General features: G+C 41.2%; 1 protein-coding gene across 9 annotated transcripts in view; it reads left to right on the forward strand.

The window, feature by feature from the left end:
* The window catches only part of PALM2AKAP2 (PALM2 and AKAP2 fusion), a 418,214-nt gene that overhangs the window by 231,446 nt on the left and 165,437 nt on the right, over positions 1-21,331 (forward strand). The window lies entirely within an intron of this gene.

A 21,331-nucleotide genomic window follows, 5' to 3' on the forward strand; every position in this document is an offset into this window, starting at 1 on the left:
CTAGGGTGATGCTTTTTGCTGCCTTACATAAGCTTCCAGATTACAGTATCATGCATCTATGGCTTTCCTTCTGGTAAAACTGAAATCGAAGTTGATGTAAGAGAAAAGAACCCAGTGTTGTCACAGCTGAAATGTAGGGACTGAGTCCATGACCTCCCTATCAGCGGCTGTCTCTCTTTCATGGCTTAGCTAATGGACCCTTTGTATAAGAAGCACCATTTTTTTAATTTTCTAAGGACATGAAACAAACATTGTTTTAAGCATCAGTAGTGACCTCCAAACTTAGGCAAATCCATGAGCCTTGCTTCTATTCTCTCAAAAAAAAAAAGGAAAAAAAAGAAAAGTAAATTTTTATATTGTTTTCTTTTTCACGGATATTTTCTGATCATGTTAATCTATTTTCAATGACGGGATCATTTTAAGGAGTATTTCTGCAGTGACCATATTTCTAGAAAAGTCTTTCTGACCTACAGGGGTTGCTGTGAGGCTCCCACTTCATTGAGGATGGTGCTGTAACTGAATTACCTGTTCATCTCAGCTGCCCAGTTGATGACAGAGCCTTACTTCTGGACTCTTTTCTTTCTGTCCCCATTAGAAAGAGCATGTTTCCTGTAACGTTAGCATGTAGGTTTATCCACCCCTCAAAATAAATTTTAAAATGTAAAAAAAATTTAAACGATTAGGAAAGACCTGTCTTCTCAACATTAAGTACTTAAATTCCTTCCACAAATGCTCATTGAGTAGCACATAGCTGAGCTTCTTAAAACATGTTTCTTAAACTTCTGGAGATTTCAGAACATCAAATAACAGTTTTTATTTAAAACACAAAGAACAATTGTTTAAATAAAGTCTTAGCAACCTCCCCCCAAAGCCAACAGCCACACGTATGGTAAAACCAAAGGGAAGCAAGTTAATAAAATAATACTTAATAATAAAATATAGATGTAACATTTTAATTGATTTTAATAACACAGATATCTTAACTTCATGTTTATTTGCTCAAATGCACATAGCATTGTTGCAAATAATTCACAAGATTATCTGTATTCCATGGAACATAGTTTCAAAAAATATGCAGCAAGACATACTACATCAAGTCTAACTTCTGTGGAAAATAGATGAGGAAAAAAAATAAGGTAGTCTTGGAGAATTTTATCACAGAACCAACTAAATTTGCCCTAAATAGCTTGCTCGGTGCCAAATCTAACTATTATTATTTTTCATTTCTTGGCTTGAATTATATGTATTTCAATTGGAAAGGGAACAAAATACTTTTTTTATGTTCAAAGTTAATTTTTCTCAAATAATTGCATTTTAATGAGCACAAAGTGAGTCATTTTATCACCAATATGTAAACAAAAAAGTAAAGAGGGAAAAATAAAGGAGCTAAGTTCTGCTTTCTAAGATGATTCCATCCATGGCTTGGTTTTGAATAGTTGATAGAATTACCTCTAAAACTCAGGTTTACTAAAGAAGCTGCAGTTGAACAAAACTGCTCTATTATCTAGAAATAATAACCTGGTTTTGCTGCCTATAAATCTCACTACTACTCAGATTCACGCTTCTCAGTAAATTGTCACTTAAGCATCATTAAAAGGTTAAATAAAATGACATGCCAGATAAACCTATTTACACAGAAAAAGAAAAGTTTCAATGTTTTAGACAATCTATTATTTTAATTCTTTAAAAAAGGAAACTCTAAAAGGTTACCATAGCTGATCTTTTTAAAATTCACTTGGGGATTAAAACTATTCAGTATATTTTATTTTTAAAAGCACAGTGAGTGGAATGGTAGAGTTTAGAACCCTTGGGCTTGCTGTGTGATAAACAGAATCAAGTCTTCTAGGACAGATAATTCCCTGACGTGACCCGCCCTTCCTTCCATAAGTGAATTAGTTTCTCATGAACCTCTCACAACAACGCTACACAGAAGATCCAGAAGACCAATGAAAATCGGCACCCTATCATCAACCAATTAGTACAGGGATTAGCAAATTATATGAATTAGTTCTCTCTATACTTTTACTATATTAAAGCCTATCTTTTAATGGTTTTTAAAGTAAGATGTGTTACCTTTATCAAAATGATCTGTGGCCACAGTAAATGCAGGTCTGTTTGAATATGGCATATGAGTATATATTTGCATATCTTGCATCATTTTCCTGTCATAATGGGGGATTCAGACTGAGTCAGTACTTTGATGGGATGAGATTTATAATCCCATCTACAGCAACAAGTAACTACCCTTCATAATGAAAATGTCAGCACAGTTGTGATTGTGCGCATTCTGCCCTCCCTGCTGTCATTGGACTTCTCTGTAAAAACTTTATTGTGTATGCAATCCCGCCCTTCAAAAATACAGGGTATTGACTTACATAACCAAACTAATTAGAGAATCAATAATGAAGCTGCAAAACCATGGTCTTTTTTGAGCTAATGGTTAGTTGGACTGTCTTTTAAAGTCATATAATTAGTTCTCTTTTAAATGAAAAGAGGAGAAAGAGGAAGAGAAGGAATATTCCATTTGTTCATAAATTGTTTTTCAGTGGCATTGAATTAAAGATCCTTTAATGGTTAAAATGATAAAGTTTAACCTTACATATCCTGAAAAATCTTAGTGACTTGTATATCCTTGACTTTTTGGTTTGTTTGCTAGGACAAACTAAGGGGACTTCTTTTTTTTTTTTTTTACCTGTACCTCTTTTACCCACAAGGATATTAATTCCTTATAGAAACAAAAATTAGTTGGCTCTGAAAGTGATTTGACAATGTCCAGTGATGTCATAATATTGGGAGTAGACGACAAGGGGCTGGAGATTTCCCTTCTAGCCAAACCCAAAAGATGGTTTCTTCAGTCTCCTAAGCAACCTACAATTATTAAAAGACTTTTAGGAAACTCAAGCAAATTCTGGAGTTCATTTTATTTCACTCCTTTCTGAAATATTAATAGACATGTATCTGCTTCAAATTCTCACCCATTCCATCTTACTTCCTGGCGATAAGTGTGTTTTTCCTACATGCAAGTAGGATATTTTATTTTGGTTAGGGTCAAGTTTTTATAAAAGGGGCGAAACATAGACACATATAGATTCCTAGAGATCTCTGGAGCAACGTGTTCAGGCCAAGTGTGAAAATAGCTTATTTCTCTTCACTTCTATAGAATTTCATTTCAGGGGACCACAAAATACCCTTGACAATGACCATTTATTTAATTCCAATGACCGAATAGGTAGCAAAAGAGGAGGGGAGGGAATATGGTGATAGAGTCAAAAATTGAACCACCTAACTATTTGTTCCTTTTTATTTATTTTTATTTTTTTTAAGGAGGGTGCAGCTCACAGTGGCCCATATGGGGATTGAACTGGCACCCTTGATGTTATTAGCACCACGCTCTAACCAACTGAGCTAACCGGCCACCCCTAGTTGTTCCTTTTTAAAAAGCATTAATTCTGTCCATTTAAAACAGATGAACATAGACAAAATATGCTTTTTTGTTTTTGTTGTTTCATTTTATTATTTTTCAATTATTGTTGACATTCAATATTATTTTACATTAATTTATATTAATTTCAGGTGTACAGCACAGTGGTCCAGCATTGGAGGACTTTTTGTTGCTCTTACTCAAATCTAGAAATTCAGCTGTCTCTATTTGTCACTGGGCCACCCCCACCACCTCCACCCTACGCCCCCAAGCCCCCCAAGCCCATCCTCCCAAACCCCACCCCCGTTGTGAAGTTTAACTCACCAAAGGCCCCTATTCCTTGTGGGAATATTCTCATCTCCCGAAAAGTTACTTTGTTGACAACAAATTCCAAGGCAAGCCGTTTTATGTTGTTACTGAAATCACAAATTCTCAATATAGTTCAGACATAAGTTTCAGCAGCTTTGTAAATATGCAATCTTTTAGGAGCTCCTCAATTTACTAATCAAGGTATATAGAACTCCACTGATTGGGATAGAAACAGAAAGACCCTTTACGCTGTTGGATAATACCACCAGCACGTACATGGAGTTACGGTACATATCACAGAACAGCTCCAAGTCGTGAGCAAGATGGGGTCTTTGATTCCTGCTGCCAGTGCACCTTCGTTGTGTAGCCCTCGTCTGGTCTTAGCAGGAAAACTTTCCTGCATTTCCTAGGGAAAAAGAAAAGTCAGTCTTTTCTGAGCAGCACAATGTAGTTATGTGTCTGTATTTTCCTAGCGTCAGCCAACTCCTTAATAAAATTCCCACTCTAACAAAAACCAAAATACTTATTATTTGAATGTAGAAAATGATAGAATAAAGATTACATCCTGAAAGTTTCAAAGGGCAAGTTCACTGGGGAATCCTCAGACCAGCCTTGCCCACCCCCTTAATTTTTTATATGACTTAAATAGGCCTCTGCTTCCCCTCTCCACTCCAGTTGAACATAAGGTCAGAACTGTAGCGCAAAAAACCTGCTTTCAATGTGAAAATATGTCATTTTGGGGACTGCAGACTTTCTACATCTAAGATCTGGACAGCCTTAACTTTTGTAAAAAACAGTTTTTCAATGCTCTCTTCTACAAAGCAGGAACATATGTTTCCTGAAATTAATGACTTTTTTATATTTTGTGACTATTTTCTAAGTTTCTATAGGTTGAGGTGTGAATGACCATCTTCTCCCCATATTGCCTCTTACTAGTCACCTGGGGCTCTTTTTTGCAAGTAAGTCACTGCATTTTTATCAAAAGAACAGTACATTTCATGAACCATAGAATTCTCCCCAGACTTCAGGCAGTCCTTCTGGAGTTAAAGAACAGAGATACAGAAAGAAAAGAATTACAGGGTGGCTTTCTTTTTATTTTCCTATGGTTACTGTACTGTATGGTATATATGTTTACAGAATGTACCTGCCTTGTGATGTTAACAAAATGAATGACAAAAAAAGTTCTGATGTGCCATTTGAAAGTTTGCCTTAGCGTCGCTGTTTATGTTCTTCTTTTCTGTCCTTTTCAAAAACACAGGTTGTATTCCAAAGCTGTATTAACACAACATTCTCTTCCCTACCCCTACCCAGCCCTCTCCAGAGCTGTGAATTTCATCACAGGAGCCTTGAGGCAGAACCTGGCAGGTTTGGCCCAGTGGGACTAAAGTGGGCATCGCTTGGGCATTGCCTCTGCCTGTGTACCAAGCAAATGTTCTGTGTTCTCACCTTAGCCTGCAATATCACACTCTGACATTCCTGGGGGTAAGCCACATGCCCTCCTGCAGCCCTCCCCAGTGTGAAGGAGGTGAACTTGTGGACCCCCTACCTGGGTCTGGGAGCTTATTTTTAAGCACAATTGGCATAGCTTGAAAAAGCAAGAGAGATGGACTTTGAAATGGTGTGATTGAGTCGTAACTGATGTGTGTACTCGTTCATTATAGTCTAAGACGAGTAGCATGCTATGGGTGGGAGTAAGGAGTGCGATAGAAATGCAATATTTTACATTTATGTATTTTTTTAAGGAAAAGTATTTTTATAATTAAATCTATATGCATTATGAAGCCTGAGTTTGAAAACACCCTTGATTGAGTTATTTCTCCATTCCATTAAAGTAACCTTCTGGTGAGTTCTCTAGCACTAGCCTGGACCTGGAGCGGGGAGGACCATGAACAAAGGTTCCGGGATCAGCCCTTGTGCCACGATTGCATGAAACCCAGTGTTTCCAAACAGACCTAGATGATAAGATCAAACGTTCTGTAACTGTCATTAGAGAAACTGTGTTATATGGCTTGAGAGCTCTCTGGCTACACCTATAATGATCTTTTGAAAGGAGATAGCTCTTTTAAAACGTAAGCCACGTCCAGCAATTATGAAAGTCCAACTCTCACATATTTAAGGAGTCATTTCTACATTTGAGGTTAAGAGACCACTCACTATGGTGCATTTGAGTAATATATGTGACATGGTGAGTCACAAGCATGTGGCCATCGTAGTCTATACAAACATGTGTAAACCAACAATATAAAACTTACTAGGTATTACTGGGACTGCATCATATTTTCAGAGTTAATAGAGACAGGAAAGAGTTGTCTTTATCCATTCATACAGGAGATGCTGAATATTTAGAGTTCTTGGATTCCCCCCCCCCCCCCAATTTTCTGCCGAATTCCTGAGTTCCCATCTCAGTCACACTCAGTTTCATGATCTTCGCCCACACCTGCTCCTCTGTCTCACTGACAGAACAGGGCGAGCCGCAGCGTCTGTTCACCACTCCTGATAAATGGTTCCCAGGAAGCATCCTTTCCCAGGATGGGCCCCATGTCTAGGGCTCTGAAAGACCAAGATCCTTTTTCGAACAAGGCCAGGTCATAAACACTCTCTCCATTTCAAGAAAAATAACCCCTCTGATTCCCATACAAATCATTTTAATTCCTTCATCTCCAGAATCCCTCCAACAGGCCCAACACAAGCCCCATTGCAAACTAGTGTCATGGAGACAATTTCCAAAAATGAAAGAACTATGCAACTGCCTGAAGGTGCTAAGGGAGAGCCAATTTACTGTAGTTTCTTATCACTATGGAACCTCTCGGTTTCTAGATGAAGTGGGCAGGGAGCCATCCAGTCTCTTGGTTTTGCAATGACAAGTCTTTATGTATAAAGAGGCCACTGGGCAATGCCTGACCTGAACTATTCTGTGTGCCACTCCAACTCCAATTCCGTGATACCCTATTCTGGCAAGTGGAAAGAGTTCTATCCTTTGTGGGGTTCTGGAACATTCTTTCCTCCTCTCAAGCTCCTGACTTACTAGAGTTAAAATCATGCAGGGGTTCCAGAAAATGTTGTGCGTGATGCAGCTTTTCAGTGAATGTAGGTTGTTGATGGAATTTTCAGCTTTAGCAGCTTACTTGGGGTGAGTGACGTCTCTGTAAATACATCCATTTTGTGGTTGGTTGGGGGGTGGGGTGGGAGCCTGTCGTGCTTACTCTGAATTAGACTTGCTGGGCTAGCTGCTGTACTTTGTAACCTGAAGTGTACTTTGACTGTTCTGTTTCCTTCAGATGAAAAACAAAACAAAAACTGACTTCAGAAATAACACTGCCAGCGACAGCCGATGCTGTACTTGTAGCTTCTCTCTGTTCCTCTGTACAGTATTAACAGACAATAAACTGCCTTTTCACTGCATCTACCTCGGTGTGTCTGTGCCCCGATTCTTTCCCTTCTCACCTGCCACGAGTGGACATCAGGCCAGGCCATGTTGGGAGCGCCTTCGACCGCTCACTAAAACTAAACACTAGTCAAACTTGAGTAGGCTTCAGAATCACCCGGATGTGGAAGCTCAGTCACATCTCTGGAACTCAGATTCAGATTCCTGGGTCGGGGCCTAGTAACCTGCATTTCTATTAATGTCTCTAAGTGATTCTGATACATGTGGTACCTGGCCCATCCGTGGATTTGGGTGTCCCTCCGTGGGAATCCCTGCGGCCTGCCTGTTCCAGCTGGTTTCCATACTAACTAATCCAATCTCCCAACAGTTCTTCTCTCTCACCTGCTCTTGCACATCTGTCTCCGCACCTGTCGTCCTTGTAGGCCCCCGGCAGCGGCATTGACTGTTCCCATAGGTCAAACTCAGGCTGCCCCTTAGGTTATATGGTAAGCGTTCATCCAATGCAGTCTTCTAAATAGGAGCATCTGAAGACACATGAGGACGTTATTATTCTTCTTTATCATTGTATCCTCTTTACCTAGAATAGGGTCAGCAAACTTTTTCTATAAATGGCCAGGTAGTACATATTTGGGGCTTTGTTGACCAGATGTTTTCTGTCACAACTACTCAGCTCTGTTAGAAAGCAGCCATACATTATACATCAATGAATGACCGTGGCTATGTTCCAATAAACTTTATTTACTAAAATGGCCTTTGGGCCGGATTTGGCCTTCCAGCTTGTAGCTTGCTGACCTCTGGCCTCCAACAGAGCCTGGCACATAGTAGGTCTTCAATAAAAAGTTTAAAAGTTATTGCATGAAAGAATGAACAGAAGGCAGATGTGATCCCACCTGTAAAAATGTCACAGAAAGTTGTTTTCTTTGAGGATATGAAGTAAATGAAATCATTTGGGGAATTCTTATCTGTTTGGGTTCCATGGTGGATATTTTTCTTTTGATGTCTTTATGCATGGAAGGTAACTTTAAAGATTGAAACTTGAATGGTGCTTTATAGACTGATCAAACTGCCGGCTGAAATGAATGAGAGTTTCAACTAGTAGAAAGCTGAGGAAGTGCAAGGACATCTTGTCCTTGTCAGAAGTGCTGGTGATAATAGAACTGGATGGTCCCTAGGCTTCTAAGCATGTGGTCCAAGTGTTTGTGGAGCTAGATTTTGTCTGATACATCTGACACAGTGAGTGTAGATACACAGGGCTTTCGTTAATTATTCTCTTTGTTAATTGAAATATTCTTTATTGTGTGGACATATAGGCTGGAACCATGATAGCACATTACACATCCCATAACTCTAGGGCATACCAACAGTGACACAGTTAGTAGCTTATGAAAAGCTGTGTGCTTATGTTCATCCCTGTGTTGTTGTGGAGTTGAAGGAAATTATATGTACACAAAGCACTTTGTAAGCTGGAAGTAGATAACAAATGTTAGTGTACTTGTGATGTCTCCTTTCCTAAATGTAAAGATTGTAGAGTTTTCAGGTGTGTTTCAGAACCAGTTTATAGGGAAGCTGCTTTTTACTTCCTTGGCATGGTGACTGACTGCTTTTGATTATATCGAACCATATAAAATTGCCATTTGTAGGTCAATAATGTTGAATATTGACAGTTCCATATAGTTCAACCTAATAATTCTATTCCAGGTTTTATTTCCCATCGTGGAGGGCAAAAGATTACCAGATGAATTCTATCCATAGCAGGAGGAATATAGATGAGAAAATAAGAATTTTGGAAGGAAACATAGTTCAGTGCTATCAACATAGAAGTAGGAATTTCCCCTGGGTAGGTAGGGGGAAATTTACATCAACCTTATAAGGTAGACATTGCTTTACATCAACCCTATGAGGTAGACATTGCTATTATCCTCCTTTACACATGAGGAAATTGAGTTACAGAAATAGTTAGTAGCTTGCCCAATGTAGCAGAGCTAAAAATTGGCGGTGGGAAGACAAGTTTTGAGCTCAGCTCTCTTTACTTCCTTCCACACAGAAGGCCCTGTGTCATGAACATGATGTGGGGATGCAACTAAAACTGGATACAAAAAGATTTGGCTAATGGGGTCATCTTTGCAAAAACAAAGACAAACAAACAAAAAAGACAAAATGTCACCAGTTCTCATTTGTAACTTTACACACTTGAGCAAATGCTGTATAATAACACCGCCCTCTGGAGGATGGGAGGTGTCTCTGCAGCACTTCCTAAGGAGAAGCAGAGGGTGAAACACCCATTGTTGTCTTATTGGTTCATGAGGCATCCTGTTGTTCTGCTTGACAGTTTTTTCTTCCCCATTCATAAAAGGGATGAACAAAATTGCCCAAAACAACCTGGAAAGTCTGGGAGTGGTTGGTCCATCTCTGAATAAGCACAGGTGGCGTCATTGTTGTGATGGTATTATTATTATTATTATTATTATTATTACTATTTTGCATATATTACAACAGCTAATTGGAACAGTGCCCGGTGGCATTGTGCAAGTGCCTTTTGATCTAGGTTATACCACCCTCTGCAGCCACCAATAGAGCATACCGTCTCTCCAACAGCCCAGCTCCTCTCCTGTTTTTCTCAAACAGTGTCAAATCTTCCACTTGATGGCAACACACAAAAGCAAACATTTGCTGTAAGGCTACAAGATCTCAAGAGATCATCTAATGCAGACGTCACAAAATAGGTATCTACAGGATGAATCTGGCCTACAGTTATATTAGCTTTGCCTGCATAGTGTTTTTAAACTCATTTTAAATTTATCGTCAATAATAATAAATTAAGAGAATTCTCAAAGTATGGATTTCCAGCTTCTCTTGACATTTTAGAGGTTTAGTCAATAGAGGGCCTGTTTTCCTGGCTGACAAGTACCTGGAGTTGATGGTGGCTGCCCCTTTAGAGGAACCATGTTCTCTTCACCGTCGCCACCACCACTTCCTGTCATCTTACTCCTGGCCAGCTTCCTTTGTTTGTATCACCTGCCTGGCCCCTGTTGGCATTTGAGTGTGTTACCCCTAATCTACTATAATCCACTCATTTTATGCCTGGGTCAAATGAGTCCAAGGCGGAGATGACACTTACCCATAACAAGATAGTAGCAGAACCAGACCTAGAGATGAAGTCTCCTGAATTCCTTTGGAAGAATGAAGCTTTGTGCTGTGTTTGGATTTGAATCTGATAGAAGCATTTTAAATTTTGAACAGGCTGTAAGCAGAAAGCCAATATCATCACCTGGTGCTTTTGCTTTTTAACAGAAGAACCCACAGGACTTGTAGAATGAATAGAATGTCACAGGCTGGTGAGCGCATTTCCAACTCAAGAGGAAAAACAAAAATCCTTTTCCTACAACAATTTATAGTGTATAGATTATTCTACTCTGTTTCTCAGGTTAAATGAACAATGTAATGTTTTCAGAACTTTGTGGCATCTAGTGCTTCATGGTGAAATGTTTCATTCCTGGAAAAATAAACAAAAACTTTGTAGTCAACAACTGAATAGTTCTGGGGGTTTCATATTTCTTCTTAGGAAAAATAACAAGAGGCAAATCCCATATATACTTAAATTTAAATGTGATTTTCCCTCCCCTCCAAACCCTTAGTCTTTTGCCTTTCTCCTGAGATGTGGTCACAAAATAGTAATATTCTCTAACGTCCATTTCCTTATCTTACTAAGAATAATAATCAGCAGGAAGTAGGACAATTCAAAGAACTGATGAAATAAGAATCTTTCTTCCCATAGCTTGTTATCTAAAACCACTGTGATCTAGTATTTCTAGTGTTCTCTCTCTCTCTCTCTCTCTCTCTCTCTCTCTCTCTCTCTCTCTAATTTTAACTAATGGCTAGTCAAATTTAAGATGATAATTACGTTTCTCAACTGTTTTTTCATTTCCAAGTTACTGAGTATTGAAACATGAGCAATGGCACTACCCTTTTCCAGCCAGGGTTCTTAGGTCAGCCAAGGACAGCCTGAAGGTGAGATCAATTCTGCAGTCAGTGTGAATTGTTCGTACTATCAGAATACACAGTCTTCAGTTCCGTTTCTTAAAGAGCTTATTTCTAAACAGAGTACACAGCCTGGTTCAGTCATTTCTTCTTTCCTTGAATTCTGACTACATCTTCACTATACTCAGAGACTCAGTGTGAGAGTCTGTCACATAACTTAACTCAGTTTTTCCTAAACTTTGACTTTTGGGCATCAAATGTAATTAGTTTTGTCCAGTGTGTATACCACCTGTGGACCATTATTTAATATTTTAGCCACTTCTTTGACTTAAATAGACTTAAAAAATAATTCTGTAGACCTAGCTTAAATAGGTAGCACACACCATAAAAGTAACTGTCAAAATAAGTATAAATCAACATTATTATTAATTTCCAGCTGCATACAGTTGCCTAAGCGTACGTATAATTACCTTTGACCAGCTCTCTCATTGTTAAAGGAGGGAATAGCAGGATTAGAGTTGTCAAAAAATATACCTCCATCTCTTTAATATAATCAGATGGAATGAAAGAATCAAAATGTTGGTAACTTTCTCGCCATGTGTTTCAGTGTTGTTTAATGTCATGCTCTTTTACCCCCAAAATTTGGTAAATACTGCCCTGCCTCGTGTATTCCCTTAAAAAATCCCAATTCTCCATTTTCAAGGTTACGATGAGATATACCAAGTGACTTGCTCAAAGCGACAGGAAGTAAGAGCAGAAATACCGAGCTGGGATTCAAACCCAATTCGGGGTGACTTCAAACTGCTTCTGATACACCAGGTGCCTGTCACTCTGCTCCATTTATAAGGAATGAATTGAATACATCAGCAGCGAACTTAAACTCTCCAGTAAAGATCTCCATCATTTAAACAAATAAAAGTAACATCTGTTCCAGCTACAGCTGTCTCTGGCATAAGCAGTTTTTCACTGATGGAGGCCAGATCTAATTGGGCTCCTTCGGCTTTACTGGAACAAAGTAAATGACATGATCAGATGTGACTTTCCAGATAGGGGAGGAAGTGAGGTAACATACAAACATCCAGGCCCACTGATGGGTCCAACAGCTAGCTTCACTGTAAAGCACTCCTGCCTTCAGCTTCAGTATGTCTTCTGAGCTCTAGCAAGCTGACTCCTACTCAGATTTCTTCATTAACTCTTGAAAAGTCAGGGATTTAGTCAATGCGAGCTGTAAAACTGGCTCAGCTCTAGAGAATAAGCAGACTTTAATGGAAAAAGAACCACTCAACCACTCGGGGACATCACTCCCCTCCTCTCCTTTTCACTCCCCCCTTTAAAATATATAAATAGACTGGCCTCATTAGGGGCTACTGCCTGATGTCTTCATGTCCTACTCTCTCCTGAGTGAGAAAAACTGGCATTATAAACAGAGCATTACACTTATATTAAATTTGCTATAGTATGTCAAGTGGCAAGAGCCAGTTTTAACTCTAAGGATTATCGACTTTAACTCCTTGGAACCAGTCACCAAGACCTATTCCCTGGGACCAGGCCTGTTCTTCCTTGATTTTTCGCCAGTTAAATCCAGCATAGTCCTAAACACATGGCATAGGATGAATGTTTCATAGTGTTGTAGCTGGGATCATGGACGAAGATGGAAAGGGCAGGTCCAGTTGTTGTTCTTTCTAAGGCAGAGCAGTAATTGCCCAGGCATGAAAGGTTCACCAATAACCGCATAGAAAGGTGCCTTTTACCTGTTTGACCCTATGTCCCAGTTGGCACGATTTCCCAGCCTAATTCTCAGTAGTGTTCCCAGTTGGGATGATAGAGCTTATGTGCTATCTCCAGCATGTGGATTGGCATCACTGCTTTGTCAGCCATCCCCACACCTGAGACCAGTCTTTCCTTTTCTTGAGCCTTTGGCAGTTCCCTGTGATGTAGAGGAGTGTTCAAGGCACGGCAAGAGCTCTATACCTAAGTAGACCATTATGAAGGATCAGACAGAGCATCTTGGGACAGTCAGACATCACATCAAAGCATTTCTTTTTTTTTTTTCTTTGCCGTTTATGATCGGTTTCATATTCCTATGGCCATGCAGTGGAAAGGAAGAGTTAGAGCAAGAAAGTAGAACTCCATCAAACCCGGAACTTATTAGCCAGAGAAACTCAAGAGAGAACATTGGTCCCTGGCCTGTGCCATTTGCTTGCTGCCCACAGTTGTCAGTTGAGGAGATTCACTGTTGTGTGTGTGCACAGTTATAATTAGCACCAATGCACGGGAGGGAGGAGGGTGGCTTAAAGTTCTTTGCAAACGCACATTCATCCAACAACCAAGAAACACACACAAGACTCCAGGCTCTGCCCAAGGCCTGAACCCATGCTGCACAGTGGCTTAGAGTTCTCATTCTCGATCCAACTGCTACTTCTTTGTGCCTGAGTTTCTTTATGTATAAAGTGGCAACAAGGGGTAAATCTCTTGTGAAATATTTTGGACACTGGTAAATGTGGGCAGAGTTAAAGCCTTACCTATTTATTAGGAGTAGTAACAGCAGCTTTGAGAGCCAGAGAGCACCCTAAGAATAGTGTAAAGCAGAGCTTAATAACTGTCACCGTTGAGGCAAATCCGGCCCTCTGCCTATTTTTGTAAATAAAGTTTTATCGTAACACAGTTATGCCCATTCATTTACTTATTGTCTATGGGTGCTTTGTTGAATAGTCAGGAAAGGAACCGTAGGGTCCACAAAGCCTAAAATATTTATTGTCTGATACTTTACAAAAAAAAACAACACAAAACTTTACGGGTTAAAGCATTAGTCAGATACTCAGATTCACTTTCCTATTCTACTAACATGTCCTGAGCACTGACTGAGCACCCTGAACTGTGCTAAATATTTTAACATATATTATCTTATTTAACTTTCACAAGAAGTAGCTCTTCGAGGTCAATGGAAAATATCACCTCCTTTGACATATGAGGTTCAGAGCACTTGTGACTTGTGTAAAATTATAGAGCCAGGATTCAGACTCTGTTCTCCTGACTGTAGGTCCAGAATTTCAGGCGGCGTCGGCCAGGCGTCTTGAAGGAGTTGGGTTGGCACTTGCTCTTGAAGAATGAGTATGGCTGTCAGTAAGCAAGAATGAGACCAGGAGAGGACATGACAGGCAGTAGGAACTCATTGATCATGGGGCTTGAGGTCGGAAGCTCAGGCTGTCTGGTCATCGAATTTGTAGAAGGAGGAAATTGAAGGGACTAAGGACATGACGTGGAAGCAGTGTCTTGCGGCCAGGATGTAGAGAGGAAGGGTGCTCCTCAGGAAGAAGCTGCAAACTGAAAGTTCAAGGCCAGGTCTGTAAGTGTATTGGGTTTGGCCTTTACTGGATTTATTCAAGAGCGTACTTGGTTTGGTTTGGTTTTAATTTGAATTTATAGCCAACAAATTTCACAATAGTATCTTCTCTTGAAAAAAGCAGAATATTTAGCTGCACTGGACCCGCAATGCCAGGAGGCAGGACTTAGCTGGAATCGAGTTCTGCTGCCTCCTTTAGAGGGGGCATCTGCTTTCTGTGGGCCTGGTCAACCCCATCATAAGCCCGAGCAAGAGGAGCCCCTATCCTGGGCCCTAGACTTTAATAAGGCCTTGCTCTGGTCACACCCTTTTTCATGGGGTGAGGAGTCTCTGGGCCAAGGGGACTTGCCCTCTCAGAGCCCGAACTGCAATTCTGCACCAGGCTGTGCTTCAGATGCCAGAACTCAGAACTCTGCCTCAGTGGTCCTAACTCACTTCCAGGACTTAATGGGCCTCTTCCCTACGTCTGTCTTCCCAAGGGTGAGCCACATGGAGGGGTGTGTAAAGGGGAAGTAGATTGCGTTGGGGTGATGTATGTATAGATAGAACTCCAAAGTGCAGGCTGGAGTGTCCCCCATGGGCTGCAAGGCCCCAGGGGGTGCAGGACAGAGCCAGGAGCAGGAAGAGAAGGGACATGGGTAACAGGCCAGAGGACTGCCCTCTGCATCACCAGATAGCAACATGGGACTCCTGCGAATCCAAGAACACAATTTGAACTTGGCCTTCTGAGTCCCTATGAAGTCTGTTTCCCAACTTAGAACACAGTTTATTTAATAATTTTGGGCTTGATTTCCAACTTTTAAATATTAAGACATAGTATATGTGGGCCTCCCTTTGTGTGCTTGTCCCAAACCTACAGATGTTTGCATGGGCCTGGCTGCTGTCCCCACCAGTTCCCACTGCCTTTCACCAGGGATGTACCCCTCACTGACATGACCTGCCTGGTCCTTAGAGGCATGGGTATTTGTAGCACTTGCTGTGAGCGTTGGGTGGGGAAGAAGGTTGAAAATTTTTCTTTGGGCAGCAGTGTGCCAAATGGACTACTTTAGACAGAGAATGAGGCAAGAAGACCAGTTAGGGGGCTTCTGCGAGGATCCAGCTAGGAGGCCATAGGTCTGAACCAGTGGGAACAAGAAAGGAAAGGACAGACACAAGACTGTTTCTTCCCTTCTGCAATGACCTTTAAGTTAGGGTACCCAGTTTATCCCAGTTTACCTAGGACTTTCTTGGTTTTAGTTCTGAAAGGTCGCATCCCAGGAAACGCCTCCATTCTGGTCACACTGGGAAGGTTGGCCCCCTACTTATCACCTAAACATCAGCCCCCCTCATATTAGGTTCTTAGTGTCTGAGCGGCTCAGAACTAGGGGCTTTGTACCTGAGCACAACTTGGTTCTGGAAGCAAACTGGCCAGCTATCTCTATTCCTTAATCCTAAGTCAAAAAGTCCTCCTGACAATGACAAATAACTCTCAGGTCACAGAGGTTCCCACCAGGTGCTACAGATTCAGTTCTTCAAGGCAAGAGTGTATTCAGGGCCGAATTAACTCATTAAGAGACTTGAAATCCAGATTTACGCTGGAAAAAAAAGTGTTTCTCAGTTCACCTGGACACAGGATATCATTTCTTCATCTTTTTCTGGCCATTATCATGACCACCAGCATTAATGGAGACTACACATAGAATGTTGAATTATGGAATCCTTACTAAGTTAGATCCTCCTGTGTTCTAGAAAAAATTTATTTATAAAACTAGAATCCTTGGGAAAACAATATTTAAAACCCTAGACATGTGGCCTTGGACAAATGACTTACCTTCTCTGAGCCCTCACTTTCTTCATCTATGAAATGGAACAAACAATCCCGACCTATTTGTTTTGAAAACAACATTTTAAATGCTTTGTGCGCCCCCCCAAAAAAAAAAAAATTTGAAAGCAGGGACTCAGATATTTGTACACCAATGTCCATAGCAGCATTATTCATAATAGCCAAAAGGTGAAAACAACTCAAGTGTCCAGCAACAGATAAATGAATAAACAAAGTGTAGTCTATCTACACAATGGAATATTATTCCACCTTAAAAAGGAAGGAAATTCTGATTCATGCTACAATGTGGATGGACCTTGAAAACAAGCTAAGTTAAACAAGCCAGAAAGAGAAGGATAAATGTTGCTCGATTCCACTTATGTGAGGTAACTAGACTAGTCAAATTCAAAGAGACAGAAAGTAGAATGGAGATCACCAGGAGCTGGAGGGAAGGGACGATTGAGGGGTTAGTGTTTAATGGGTGCAGAGTTTCAGTTAGCCATGATGAAAAAGTTCTGGGAACGGGTAATGGTGATGGTTGCATGACATTGTGAATGTACTTAGTGCCACTGCACTGTGTACTTAAAAATTAGTAAAATGGTAAATTTTATGTTACGTATATTGTAGCACAATATACATAAATGCCTCCTTCAGTACCTGGCCGAGAGAGAGAGAGAGAGAGAGAGAGAGAGAGAGAGAGAGAGAGAGAGAGTTAAAAGACACGAAGATGCTACTAAGCATTAACTGAGTTCAGGTGTGGGAGTTCTTACCTTATAATCAGTCAAGGGAGAATTTGCCAAGGAGGTGGGGTTTGTAGGATGAGGAGACCAGGCGAGGAAGGAGGCAAACCCAGGCAGGAGCAGATGTGTAAGTAAACTGAAAAGCTGGGATGTCTTGTGATGAAGGCCGGGTGATGGCGTTGTGTTCTATTTTGTTTTCTGTTGGAGACCAGAGGTGAGACCAGGTTTCAAGGGCCTTGGAATCCACGTGGACCTAGTTAGATGCCCAGCAGAGCAAAAAGGCAATGGAGATGTCTGGGCAGGGAGGGTGGGAGGAGCAGTGTTTGCAGGAAGCTTCATCTGGGGCACTGCGTAAAATGGATTGGTGTGGTGTGTTGCCAGAGGCTAAAGGCCAGCGTGGGTGCTGCTGTAGGAGACCCAGATAAACTAGGGTGGTGGCTACGTAAAATAAAGGAGGGGGTGAATTGGAGGCTAATTTCACAGGGGACTTGATAGACTTAAGATACAGGAAGGGTGAGGAGGGGAAGAGGAGGCAGAATGTTGTGTGTCTAGAAAAAGACTCGCTTAGCCCTGGGGATCCAGGCCCCTGTATTCAGATACCAGCTCTGTTGCTTATGACTTGTGTGACATTGAGTAAATTACCTCATCGTTCTGTCCTCAATTTCCTCATCTGTAACATAGGGGTGGATGATACAGTAGCACCTCTCACACCAGGCTATAATGAAGGTTAAATGAGTTAATATCTGTAAAGTAATTAAAATAGTGTTCAGCATAAAATCTATGCTTCCTATTATTATCTATTAAGTCTGGGTGGTAGGTATGTTAGGGTTAAGGTCTGCTACAGTCATCTTTTTTTTTTAATGCTCTGACTCTTGGTATGGTCAGACTTCTTTATATATATATATATATATATATATATATATATATATATATATACATACATATATATATGTATGTATATATATATATAATTTTGTTATTTTATTGAGGTATGATTGACATAAAACATTATACTATTTTCAGGTGTGTAACTGATTTGATACTTGAATATATAGAAAAATGATCTCTACAATAAGTCGTTACTATCCATCAACACACATAGTTGCAGAATTTTTTCTTGTGATGAAAACTTTAAAGATTTACTCTCTTAGCAACTTTCAGATATACAATATCTATTATTAACTATAGTCACTACACTGTACATTATATCCCCATGACATTTGTAACTGGAAGTTTGTACCTCTACATTATTTTTTATATTTGAATTTCATTAAGCATTGCATTAAAATAATGTACTTTTTAAAAAAGATATTGCAGAACAGCGCTGCAGCTCACTCCCTGGTTAGCAAGTCTGTGGAGGAATGGAGTCCACCAATCTTCCCAGGGCAGGGTACTGTCTGGTTATCCATTGTTGCACAACAAGTCACCCAAACCTAGTAGCTTAAAACAAAACAGGACTCTATTATCGTTGTTGTTGTTGTAACTATTGTCTCTCACGGTTCACCTGGGCATTTCTTGCCCAGGAGCTCTCATGAAGTGACCTCAGAGAGTATCTAGGGCCTGAGTCGTCTCGTTTCTGGTAGCTGATGCTACTGTCCGCTGGGACCTCAGCTGGGGCTGTCAGCCAGAACCTCTCCCCATGCCTCTCCATGTGACAAGGGGCTCTTCACAGCCCAGCAGCTAGGTTCCAGGACAAGTGTCCCAAGAGAGAGCGAGGTAGAGGTGTCATCTCTTCTAGCCTCACCTCCACTGTCACACAGCATCACTTCTGACCTATTCCATTTGCTCGACATGACTCAGGATCTATTAATGCACAGAATTGTGACTATAGTTAACCATCCTGTATTATAAACTTCAAAGTTGCTAAGAGATTAGATCTTAAATGTTCTCAGCACAAAAAGAAGAAAAAAGAAATACAGTGACCCAATATGCCAATACTTTTGAATGAAAAGAAACTGTCACTGAGGGCTGCACTGGTCTAGTAACCCCCATACATATCATTTTACACTGAGCCTCAGTTTCCACATCTTGTAAAACAGTTTTCTTCTTTGGAGATCTGAAAGTAAAATGAGGTCATCCACATGAACGAGCCCGGCAAAATGCCTGTGACTTAATAATTGTTGGTTGTTTGTTGTTGAATGAGAGATACAGGGCAGGGGTTGACATATTTCACATCATGTAGAGGTATAGCTTGTCACCACTGATATATAACAATATGCATGAGACCAATAACTCTTTTGAGTGATTAAGTCTAATGACTGTATGTTTAGACATCAAAATATGATATATGCAAGTATCAAAAAAAAAAAAAAAAAAAGAAGAAGTGTTTCACTAAGGCCAGCCCATGTACAGGGGGATGGCAGTAACACTCCATGTCTTGAAGGGGGAAGTGTCAAAAAATGTGCAGACATGTCTTAAAACCACCACAGGGTCTCGCCTTAGGAAACTGACAGGAACAGAAAGCTGAGAAGGAGTGTACCAGGGAAAGTTAACATGATTGTGTGTAAATTTGTGGGTTTGAAGTGTTGTGGTGGGTCCAGTGGGGTTTTCTTTTCTAGCAGACAGGAGGGTGTGTACCTGGGTTATCTGTCTCGACCACTGGATGATAAGCATTGTGTAAGCAAGGACTCGGTGTTTTTCTCTCCAGTGGTCCCGGTGAGACAGTCAACAGTGCTTAGCACACAAAAGGGACCCAATACATATTTATTGGATGGATGGATGGATGGATGGATGGATGGATGGATGAATGAGTGAATGAGTGAATGAGTGAATGAGTGAATGAGTGAATGGGTGAATGAATGAATTAGAAAGGGGTTAGGACTGAGGCTCTGGGATCTGGACTTCTGGAAACTTCTCACAGGATTGGCCTCTTTGGCACTGCTCCCAGGGAGAAGGATTCTTGTGTTTGCTCAGAGGCCACTGTGGCCCTGCAGGTCTGGTCTGTGTTGCAGTTTCATCCCCACAGGACCCTGAGGCTGTGGGAGTCCTGGATCTACTGGGAAACCTCCTTCCTGACTTCCACTAAATGGAAACTGAAACTGGAATTTCAGGAGAAAATGAAAATCAACAGTAGCTATTTTGATTAGAATGCTATCTCGTTTCTAAGTAGCCCTCTGAAATTCCTGTGTATAGCCTAAACAGAGCAAAAGTGACCAAATCTCTGAGGGGATGGTTTTCTCTGGGGATTTCTAGCCAGATCAGCAGCAGGAAACAGGACTTTGCTAACACAGAAGTCGGTCTTTCAAACAACCTGGCAGGTTTGACCAGGCCCTAGGCGGGCTAGTCAGTGTGGGTTTCTGAAGGAGCCTCCAGTTCAGAGTCTGGCCTTCAGCATAACCAGCTCACAGTCCCAGAATCCTGGGAACTTTGTGTGAAGTCAGTGCAAAGGAATTGGGGAGGGAAGGCCCAGGAATGCAGATGTGATTTTGGCCACCTGGGCAGCTGTGTTTCGCTTTCAGATTCCCAGTAGGGAAGGCTGTGTATGTCAGGCCTTCTGTCTTCATGTGAAGAGTCAGCGTTTCCTCCAGTCACAGAACAGCATCCCCAGATTTTCAGGACCCAATTCCCATCCTGGCTACAAAACTGTGGAGCTTGACACAGACAGAGGGACACGTGGGGAATTAGGGGCTTAGAGAAAAACAGTGGCAGTAACGAAACAGTTGTCGGATTGCAAACTGCAAGACAGTTCTACCCTGCAACCCTTCGCCCCCCCCAATACACACCATACATATGTGCACACACATGCACACACACCATAGACACATGTACACACACACACACACCACACACATGGGTGTACACACACATGCCCCTTCCAGAAAGGCTCTGTGAAGATGGGACATTTGAGCTGACACCTGAAAAACAAGAAAAACAGCCATGCTGAGATTATTCCAGGCAGAAGGGACAGCAAAAGGTTCAGCAGCTCCACAGCTGTCATCTGGGCCAAAGAGAATAGCTTGTGGCACCCTCTACACCCTCTACTTCCTTGCCTCTGGAACTGTGAACCTGCTCTGCCTAAAATGCCCTCCCCTTTATCCTAACCTGCTGGGTGTTTCTCATTTACTGCAACCCCTACATTGATTCCCAAGATTATTGGATATCAATATTGGTTCACAAACTCATGTGCAAGAAATACCACTTTATTTTCTTTAAGTCCAGTTGTGTTCAACTCGGAGTCCTCAGTGCAACTGGCCTGACCAGCAGTTCAACCTCAGTCATGCTTGGGATCGTCTCAGACCCAGACTTGTGCAAGGGCTCTGTGCTCACCTGGGGCAGGTCCTCCCTGCCCTGTCGTGGGACGCCCATACTCTGCCTTCAGGAATGAGGTCTGTGTGTCTTCTTAACTGTGCTTGGG

The sequence above is a fragment of the Rhinolophus sinicus genome, linkage group LG04, assembly GCF_036562045.2.
Source record: "Rhinolophus sinicus isolate RSC01 linkage group LG04, ASM3656204v1, whole genome shotgun sequence".
NCBI classification, from domain to species: domain Eukaryota; kingdom Metazoa; phylum Chordata; class Mammalia; order Chiroptera; family Rhinolophidae; genus Rhinolophus; species Rhinolophus sinicus.